The following is a 10,736-nucleotide window of genomic DNA, read 5'->3' as shown; positions in this document are numbered from 1 at the left end:
TCACGTTCACCGCAAATGCCGATAGAAACCTCAGCAGGCCAGGTCTGGTCCCTCAAACTTCTGCAGATGTTGTGTGTCCTGTGCAGGGGCTGGGGCAGAGGTTTGGGTAAGTCCTCCCATTGCCGCCTCTCCATCCCACCTCCCGGCAGAGGGGCCGGAGGACCACGGCCGGTGGGCTGCTGCCGCTGCTGGTGCAGTCCCTGCAGGCAGGACTCAGCCTTGATGAGGTTTTGGAGCTGCAGGAAGGCATGGAAGGGAACAAGGTTTTGCAGCTGTTGGGAAATTACTGTTCCCACCATGCCATTAAAGCAGGTACATGTGTTAAAACTGCAGTCTTGATCAAAATATTTAATTTTCCATAAAAATGTTACGTGGCATGTTTAACAGGCTGCAGAGACCCCCCGAAAGCCTGTTTGGTTCTGGCAACTTGGCTCCCCAGAAGCATCTTGCCTGAGTTTGAACCAAGTTTCCCATACAACTTGGGAAAGGACTTCATAAAGGGCAAATTTCAGTTTTGCTGCTGCAAGTCAGAGTCAGGAGCATAAGGAGGAATTTTTCAGCCCCGTGAGTCAGATGCCCCCTTGAATGTCTGCTCCACCAGAGAGCTCGGTGATGAACGACACAAACACACTATGGAAACGGCAGCTTTTATGGCACCATGAACCATTCAGCAAGAGAAGTGATCTCCCTTGCCGCCTCAAACTGCGTTGCTGTCAGTTTATAGCCTTTCTGTAGCGGCAAGTTTAGGCTGGGACTCCCATTTTCAAATGTTCATTTTGCTTTTTTATATTGGGGTCACCTCAGGTCTGGACACTGAACAGGTTACATTTTTCTAAAGGCTTTTTCAGGGTTTTGCAGATGGGTGGCAGTGAGCAGTTTCCCTGGTCCCTGTGGGCGTTAAGAGGATTTTGTGCCCTTTTTCCTCCCACCCCTGGTTCTCCCCTTGCCCCGGCTGCCAGGGCTGGTGCCCGGCGGTGCTCGTGGGGCAGAGAGCGGGTGGACACGCAGGACTTCCATTGCCTGCAGGGCAGAGAAAGGGGGGTGCGCGGTGCAGGGAGCTGTCAGCCGTGGGGGGCTATCGGGGGGGTCCTGCAGCCCCCACCACCCCCGGGTGCCCAGCGCGGGGTCTGGCTCGAGGTCACTCCCCGCTGCCAGCAGAACCGGCTGTGTTAAAGGCTGGTGCAGCTGAACCCAGCTCTGTCCCAACTGTTCACTTGCATTATTTTGGAACGCCCTGGGATCCCTTGGGCTGGAGATGGACCCGTTCCTGCCAAGGGATGCCCTCACCGCCAGAGTTAGGGCTGCAGTATTTGCAGACCATGCAAACAGGAGACGAAGTGCAGAGCTCCAGCAGAAGGTTTAGAAAGTTTTGTAGCGCATGGGGATTTCATCAGTATTCTCAAGGTTAAACGTACACTTGGTGACATGCCTTCAAGTTTTTTACTTGCTCCAATTATTTTCCATCTAAAAAGACTTGCCCTCATTGTTTTCCTCCTGACACTGGACACGGTGGGGCTGCTGCCTGCCCCTCTCCCTGCCCCTGCAGAGCCCCCTCTGCTCTGGTCGACCCTCGCCCAACTGGGGCTGGCCAGTGGAAACACAGCTGGTTGTAAGGGAGGGAGAAAGATTGTGATTTCAAATAAATGCAGGTAACATTTTTTTCTAGATATGGAAGATGACAGCAAAGGAACAGTAAAGGACAGCTGATGGGAACTCAGAAAGTAAGGAGCCATTTTTAATTCTGCAAAACCTTCAAATGCAAAGCAAGAGAGAAGCACTGTGCTGGTAGCAGGTCTGCCCAAGGCACAGCCCCTGGCATCCATCGGCTCTGCAGGCTGAGCCCAATCCCGGGGCGGGTAAATCAGTCCCCAGAGAGGGTACGGGTGAGTGCAGGGGGCATCAGAGAGCAGGAGGTGGTATATGAAAGTGTATATGAGAATAAGACTAAAGCATTGTGAAGTAAGGGTGTTTGGGGCTTTTTTTTTCCAAGTGGTGCAAACTCAATTTAATTCCATCAAGGGCAAACTGAGTTACTCTGACTTTTACCAACCAGGGATCCGGCTTATTGTGTTCAGTGGTGAAATGAGGGAAAATGAAAGTAATCTGACCATTAGGAGTAATTACTCAAAAAGAAAAATGAGTTGGGTTATAATTGCTGCAAAACTGATGGGGGTTTGTGCACATACGTCCTGTACCTGCTGAGCTTCCAAGGCACCGTGCTCCTGACCCAGCAAAACCGGAGGGTATTTTCAAACACTGGAATAACATCAGCCTTTTTCCCCTTTCTCTTTTAAAAGCCTGACGATGCAGGCTGGTGAAGCAACCCAGCACCCCGTGTGCCTGACAAGCACCATCCTGGAGCTCCGGGGGGCTGTTCCTCCCACCGGCCCGGTCCAACACAGCCCTCCGATGTCGGCATGGCCGGCGGCTCTGAAATGGGCTCGGCACAGTTTCGTCCGTCCTGTAACAGCTGCAGGTGCTTATTAGAATTTTTGTCCTATTATGCTTAGGCAGGTGTTATATGTAAGTTTAAACTTGCCCTGTTGTGTTAGAGAGTGTCTGTGCCCCATGTTTAATTTTTATGCCAACACCCACAGCCTTCTCTGAGGAGGGCTTTGCACAGAAGAGCTGGTCAGCCGGCGTTCTGCGGGAGCAGAAATCCCCACCTCTGAGGCGTCAGCTCTGATATCCAGGTGCCTGAGTACCATGGGGTTAAGAAGCGAGTTAGAAATCAGCTCTAACGTGAGCTGTCATTCCTGCCTTGCAGCCAGCTGACCCTGAACTGCTTTGGGCTTTAAAATAATTCAGTAGAGATTAACATAAATACATCTTTGTGCTTCCTGTTGTAGTTTTAACTGAAAGCAGAGATCCCAGCGAACATGAATACATCTCACTAGTGCCAGTGTCGGGCAATTAAACAAGCCTGCGAAGGAAGATGCAAATCAGGTGCATTTGTTTCAGGGTGAGACCATGGGCCTGGGTAGTTGCTGCAGCTCATTTGAAGTTTGATGGTGTGTCAGTGAGCCTGAGCATTAAGATGAAATCCCGCCGGCTGGGAGATCCCTGGGAGAGGCACTCACCCGCTGCAAACCACCAGTGCTACTGGGTAATGGGGGTCCCAGCACACAAAGCTCTGAGCAAGCCCCACGGCGAGCAAGCGTCTCTGCCTTGCTCCGCCGCTAACTGCTGTCCTGGAAAGACAAGTTTCCTCCTCGGGAGTTCTTCTACACCGCAGGAGCATCTAGCAAAACCTGGACATGCAGGCTTCAGATGCTGGCATGATGTTAGTGATCCTTTCATGCAAATTCAGTGTTAGTGACTCCTCGCCACGTGTCATTGGGTAAGCTGTTAAACCTTTTGTGTTAGAGGAGCAATAATATTGCAAAGAGCTTTCTCCGTGCAGTGGCAAAGAAGCCAGGTTGCTGCTGGGTGGTGATGTGGAAAGACATCTGTATGCATGGATGAAGCAGGTCATCATTCTGTAACATCTTTAATCAGTGAACTGGTGTGGCTGCAGAAAATTACATTGCCATTGAAAATAAGCTAAAAAGCCATACTACCACAATAATTGGAGTGTTAAGATAATGAAGCAATTATTTGGTGTAATCCAAGAAAGACAGAACAGCTATGACATGTTAAATACAGACATAAATCAAACTGGTTTGCTGACAACCTGTTGAGGTTCATTTTTTTTATATCACGTATCATTGAAGTCACCATTTAAAGTCTAAAATGGTTATTTTTGCTGAAGATAGAGATTTTGTATTCACTTAATGCGCCCGTTGTAAGCATCTTCACTGACTTCCTTACAAACCTCCGAGTTCCTTAAACTGTTTTGGGATCTTTTGCAGGCAATCGGTGCATCACCTCCTCCCGCGGCGTTGCAGGGGGTGAGCGGCTTTGTGAGTCCCTGCAGGATTGGTCCCGCTGGGGCTGTGCAGCTCGTGGGGCAGGGACAGCCACGCTGCAGAGCCCCGGTCCCCTGCTCTGTGTGATGACGGGCAGGACGAGCGGAGGTAAGTGGAACATTGTCGTCGTGGGGCCTGAGGCAGGGCGGGTTTTGCCCCTTTTCTAAGGAGTTGCCAGTCGGTGCCAAAGGGGGGCAATTTTGCCTGTACGTGTGACAAACCCGAGCGGGGTGTTTGGACGCGTGAAGCGGCTGCAGAGGTGCGGGTGGAGGCTGCGCGGAGCAGACATCCCTGACAACGTGGAGGCTTAGGAAAAACGTGGATGTGACGGCCCGGCGCCTCTCGTTCCCGTTCCAACGGAGCGGGGTGCCCGGGCAGGACCCGCGGCCGCCGGCGGGGTCCGTGGCAGCCCTGCCTGCACGCTGCCGGACGCAGCGCCGGGGCCAGCTCCGGCCAGGGGTGAGCGCTGCCGGGTACGGCCTTTGCCGCGGGTGTCTGCTGGTCCCCTGGGTGCCATAAACGACTCCTCCGGGGCTGTTTGCTGCACATCTCTCACCAGCCCTAAATTCACATAAATTGGATAACGTAAGGGAAAAAAACAACAACGGCGAAGGAAACGCAGTGTCCTCACCACGCTGTCCTGTCCCCTCGCTCCCTTGGGCAGCTCCGCTCCTCCGTCACCGAGTCAAGGGGCAATTGAGGAGCAGTCAGGGACTTGTGAACAACCGGGCTGGGGACAAAAGTCACAGCAAAGAGGAGCAAAGGCAGTGCTTAAAAGCGGTGATGCACAGCAAGATGTTGATACGCTTCCTCCTGCCTGAGCAGCGCTTGCTGAGCATCACCTTCGCTTCAGCAGAGCCGAGCTGTGTCCCAGCCCTCAGCCTGAATGAGGGTGGTAAAGGCGGAAAAAAACGCAGTTGTGTTTTTGAGGCAAGTAATCATAAAGTGGGTTACTGCATTCTCTTTTCACTTTTGCATTGGGTTGATTTTGAACGGTGTCAGTCACGCTTTATAATCACCCGCAGCTAATGCCTTGTGCTGGGCTTGTTAGCCCAGGGGGGTGCGGGGTCCTGGGGACCCTCCCCGCACCCCGCTGCAGATCCAGACCCTCCATCCAGATCCCGAGCCAGAGCCCCGGCTGCCGCGGCTCGCTGGGGTGACAGGGGAATCGCAAGCCGGGTGGAAGCTCCCGGGGAGCCTATATTGCTGCTGGCAGCTGGGGCCGGGGGCGATGCTGGGCTATGCGAGGGGGAGTCGCAACCAGAAAGCATTGGGGAAGGCTGCTTTAGGCAGAAAACCCATTTAGGAGGAAATTAATCTAGTCACGGAGCAGTCCCTCAGGCCAGGGCAGGAGGGCAAAACTTGAAACAAAATAGTCACAGACACAGTAAAAATGTGCCCCCCTCCAGACCGTCACTGGGAGCCATGTGAAAAGGCAGCAACCTCCGGGAATGGGGGAGCAGCAATAACGGAGGTCGCCTCTGACGGGGCACGGGCCCCCCGCTTGATCCTGCTGCACGTCCCTCTCTGAAACGCAACAGCCGGGGGGTTAAGCGGGGTTTTGGAGGGCGGGGGTTATCTGGTTTGGCTTGGCTTTGCAGGTGACGGGGAGTTTCTATCAATCAGATTGGTTTTGTCAGGCAGGAACGTCTTTGGAAACAAAAGGAATTGCCACAGACTGTGACACCCGTAGCTGTTATCTAAAGCCTTTTCCATGCCCCTGTGAGCGGCCAGGGGCCAGACATCCCGGGAAAGCGAAATGCTCCAGCGCCAGCTGACTTAGGGAAAATGCATTTGCATCTACTTTACATGCTGGAAAGAGCAATGGGCTTATTCTAATATTGCTCTTGGCCCCCAGGAACACTGGAGTTTTGGAGGAAATAATAAGGAATTCGTTTCTCTTTCACAGTGTCTCGCTCTTTTCCAGAGCGGACTGTATGCCTGCAGTTGGGTGGATGTGCTGCAGTTCCCACCGTTTTCCTAAAAGGTCTGATTTTTGAAAGAGAACTGCACTGATGGTCAAATTCCTCCTGTCTTTGTTCTGTGTCAGAAACAGTAGAATAGCACCTGTGTTTTGTAGATACTTTAGATTCTGAACAAGACGAAAAATGGTTTAATTTTCTGAAAATTGGTACAGGATCAGGTGATTTGAAAATTTTCCATCTCAACTTTTACCACAGGGCAAAATTTTTTTTCCCAGTTACTGAAAGCTTTTACAGAAAGTATTTGCTTTCTTTAACTAATGTTAACTTTTTTTTTTTTTCTTCCATTGACTTTCCAGCTCTAATGTCTGGTTGAATTTTTTATGTTTTGGACAGTTGGACTCGATGATCTTAAAGGTAGGTCTTTTCCAACCTAAACAATTCTATGATTCACATTTTTTAACACAAAAAGGCAATATTATCTGTGGTGAAAGCATATTTATTCAGCAGTATTTTAGTGGGCCTGTCAACGAAGGTCTGAAATGCTTTAGTTAAGTGTTAAACCAGTGAATATTTGTCCTGTTCCTTGTGATTGGCTTTTGACAAAAGCCTGGGTTAAATGCAGGTTCCTCTTTAACGGAATCATCAGACAGAAGGCTAAAAATCCAAAACATTCATTCGTTTCCTGGGAAAAAACAAAGTGATTTGCAAATGAAGCAGAAACAGTTTACCTGCAGGGGAGGGGATCAAGCAGCACGTACCAAAGAGAAGAGGAACTGCGAAGAGGCAAATGTACGTCTGTTTGTGGGTATGGCTTCTTTCTCCCTTCTCACTCAGCTGAAATAGCTGAAAGAGATAGGATTACATTAAAATGCTAATGAAGAAACCAGTTGGATGAATTGTAACATTAAACACAACATAGCTTGCATTAAATCAAAATTCGGCAAACAAAACAAACTCTTATGAAGAAAAGTATTTTGAATCAATGTGTGCCATTCTGCATTGGTCAAAACTGCAGGAAAACCGGTGTGGGAGCGGTGGGAACGGGGGGGATGGCACAGAGCAAAGGCCTCAAAGAAACGCCCAGTACGATCCCCAGAGCAGCAAACGTGGGGTATGGGCACCATTAACACTGCTCCGGGGGAAGGTGAGGGGATGGCAGATGCAATGGGAAAAGCACCGGTTTGGGTAGGGGAGACCAGATCCGACCGCGGGGCTCAACTGCGTGGCTGTGTCCGTCTGCCAGACAGGCAGCACGTCAGTCCCGGGGAAGAGGCTTTACGCTTAAAGCCGCATCTTGCATAGGAAGCAGATTAAGCCCAAAGGGAAGTTTTTGATGCTGGCAGCAGGAGGGGACATTCCCGCAGAGCACTTTACAGTTCGGCATGTCTCTGAGGGATGAAGCTCATCCTCACCTGCTCGCAGCGGGGCGAAGCTGCCCGCAGCCTGTCCCCCCTCCCCAGCAGAGCGGGGCTGGACGCGGAGCTGCCCCAGCGCTGCACCTGCGGTTAGTTCACGTTTGAGATGTAACATTAATGCTAATTACGCATTCTGCCCTGAAATTCAAAAGATTTCTAATCACGTTTAGTCTGGCCTTTTAAAACTGGCATCTAGTTTCTCGCTTTGCCCTCGCTTGCTTTGGAATATTTGATTCACAGGTAGAAGATGAAGCAGTGCCATGGGTGAAGCTGTGCACGTAGGAAGACTTTTGGGCAGAACCTTTGGTTCCCCCAGCACTGTAACGGGAAAAAGGCAGTAGCTGGGCAGTGTTGAGGATCTGCACTTGGGATTTAAACACACGTGGTGTTTTTGTTCCTGGTTCACCTCGCTATTCTGGCTGACTCCCCTTTGGCTGTATGTGTCAGGCAGTTACTTTCATGCACATGAAGTGGCTTGATGAAACTTCAGTGAAGCGTCTTTGTTAGTCAGCAATTTTCCCTTAAAAATGATAGCAACAAAAATCTTTTATGATTCTTCGTCGGCTGTGGGGCAGACGGGTCACAGGTACACCTTTCTTGGGCAGCGGAGGCAGAGGCACTTCGAGGCGGTCGGTGGCGGTGAGTACACTGGACCTGGCCTCCCTACATCAGACTGCGATCCCAGTCGATCCACCCAGACGTGGGCACGCCAGGATCTCCAGGTGCGGAACTCGACTGCCCCGGCCAGAGGCTGTTGGTGTCCCCAAGGAGCACAGAGCCAGGCTGGGTTTTGGGATCTGTCAACCGGCACGCCAGGCTGGCACGCCAGCCCCCTCTCATCTCATCACCGGGGGGGTCTGGAAATACTCTGGTAATGTTGTGATCTCAGTGAACGAGTTGTGTCTGACTGTGGTACAGAAAGAACCTTTTTTTTTAGGTTGACATCTGAATCATGTCTCTTTTTATAGCCAGGCGGTTGGGTTGCTGTGGTTGCAGCTCCCAGCCCAAGCCCAGCGCCTGCTTGGGTTAACGACCATCGTCACGCGGGGCACAAGAGAACATATTTTGCTCGTTTCCCAGAAAAGCGAGCCTCTCTCTGGGGATGCTCTCTGTGCGCTGGCTCTGCTCTCCCAACGGGATCCTGTGAGCGGCCCTTGCTGCCGGCTGGAGACGGGCTCCTACTCGCCGGGCTGCACCAGCCAGGGCGCGTGCCGGGCTTGAGCCCGTGCCGGTGCTGTGCCGCAGCCGCGCCGCGCTGTGCCTGCGCTGGCCGCTGCAGCTGCACCTGCAGACGCCTGAGAAAAGGCGGCGAGGACGACGTATTGCACGGTTGTGTCTTCGAGGATGCCACGTCCCCTCCGCTTGCAACAGCCTTTAAAATTCAGGGGAATCAGACCGGGGCTTTGACTGGGTCTTGAAGGCCCTGCCGCCCCCATGAGCTGGGGTTTCTGTGGCTTGGGTCTGCGTGGCAAATCCACGCATGGCTCTCCCCCAGGGTCTGTCACCGCCGGCCAAGCTCCCGGTTTCCGTGTTTCACGGTGGACCGGCCATTCCTCACCCCCTGCGCTCTGGAAAGCCTTTGGCAGGGGACCGCAACGTGCTGGGCTCCTGTTCGCACTTAGTGACAATTAACGAGCTGGCTGATTTCCCTTTACCTTGATAATGGACGACAAATCACAGCTTGGTTTGCTTGTTAATTGCTAAGTTTGTTTGGTTGGTTTTCATTCGTGCCTATTAAGACATCTTTGGCTGCTAGGTCCTTTTACCAGTGATGGGCTGGATTCACCTGAGGACAACCCCATCGCTGACCCTGATGGAAAGGGTGTGATTTAAAAGCCAGCTGAATATGCGTAAGGAATAATCAGTATAAAAAAATTTTTACTTCATTTGGACTTGGTTTGCGTAAGCGAGAATTGCTGTACATGTAACATTAAGGCGTAGAAAAATTACTGCTATCTTGTACTTCATTGTGTGGACTTCTAAAGCAATGGTCATACATGAGAAAATTTAATTTGAGGTTTTAAAAAAACCCCAACACATAAAACAGAGTGAAAAAATTATGATTACATAGCTTGACCTGTTGGAAGGTCCATTATGACTGGACCCCTTTGTTTGTACAAGCTGGCTCCGTGGGAATCCATATGAGGAGAGTCCCACCTGATGCAGATTTGGGGCACTGTGCTCCAGTGTGTAACTCTTGCCCAGTGTCAACACATGTTTTAAATTGAAATGTTTAATCAGCAGAAGTATTAATTTTGATATTAGGGAATTTTCCAGTCAATGCCTTTCTTTTCATAAAGCAGCTATTTAACTTCTGACATTAAAAAGATGCCTGGGTGAAAGTAGTCCACGGTGGTAGGCATTTCAGTGTGATGTTTCCATTTTGCCATATTCAGTGCAATTGTTTGAATGCAAAAGTGCATGCAGGTACTGATATTTGAATAGGAACAGCACTGTGCATACAGCCTTGCGAAGCAGGGATCAACCCTGCTGATGAGGGCAGAGATCGAGAACTAGCAAGGTAACCACTGTGTGAGATGAGAAAATGGAGAGTAAAACTGCACGAACACACAGAGCTTGAAGCGTGCAATGACTGGGGTGGGGGTGGGAAATGCACGTCTTCATGAAAATTCAATGCAATAATTCTGAAAAATGCCTTTAAATCTGTTTGTTCAGTGCATGCTGTGGTTTTGGGACAGGTTTTTTGGTGGTTTTGCATAGGTGGTTTAGACATTTCTTCATGCAAGGTTTCAGATGAGAAAAAGTTTCATAATAAATCACTCTATGCTGATTAGTTTAGGCATAGCAGAAGCATTGACTAGTACCTGCCTGGAGTAATAAAGACTGAGTAAAGGTAGCCCACAGTTCTGTGATGGTTCCCAGGAGGTTTGAGCTGTACCTTGCTGTCTCTTGCAGGTACTGACCCCGGCTTTGCAAGGTTTCCCCGGAGCTGCCAAACCCCGTCTGGTGCTGGGCGCAGGCGTGTGAAGCAGCTGCAGAGCCGCTTCCACCAACCGTCCAAAAAGTGTCCAGCACCCCGCGTCCAGCATCCTGCGTCCTGCATCCTGCATCCAGCAGCCGTATTCGGGACCCCTGGAGCACCTGCGCCGAGCGGGGCCGTGCGTGGGTGCGTGTGCGGTGTTGGCCCGCAAGCGGCAGGCTGGCCAGGAGCACACACAACCGCTGCGTGTTCTTCTTGAAGGTGGTTTTGTAACGCTGTCGTAAAGTGGACAGCCAGGAACAAGCAGTCAGGGAGCTTTTCTGTTTATATAAAACAGATGTTACTTTATTCCTTAAAAGCCGTCTACAATAACTGAGCGTACCTGAGCCTTGTGGGACGCTGACCTTCACGCTGATGGGTAGGGCAGTCTGGGCTGGATGCTGGCTGCATTCCGGCCAGATTCTGCTCTGAATTTGAGAGGTCTCCATCGCTGAGGATGCGGCTGGTGGACTGCGTGCCCCTGCCATGGACCTGCAGAGGCTGGAGG

The sequence above is a fragment of the Accipiter gentilis genome, chromosome 23, assembly GCF_929443795.1.
Source record: "Accipiter gentilis chromosome 23, bAccGen1.1, whole genome shotgun sequence".
NCBI classification, from domain to species: Eukaryota; Metazoa; Chordata; class Aves; order Accipitriformes; family Accipitridae; genus Astur; species Astur gentilis.
This window is presented reverse-complemented; position numbering follows the sequence as displayed.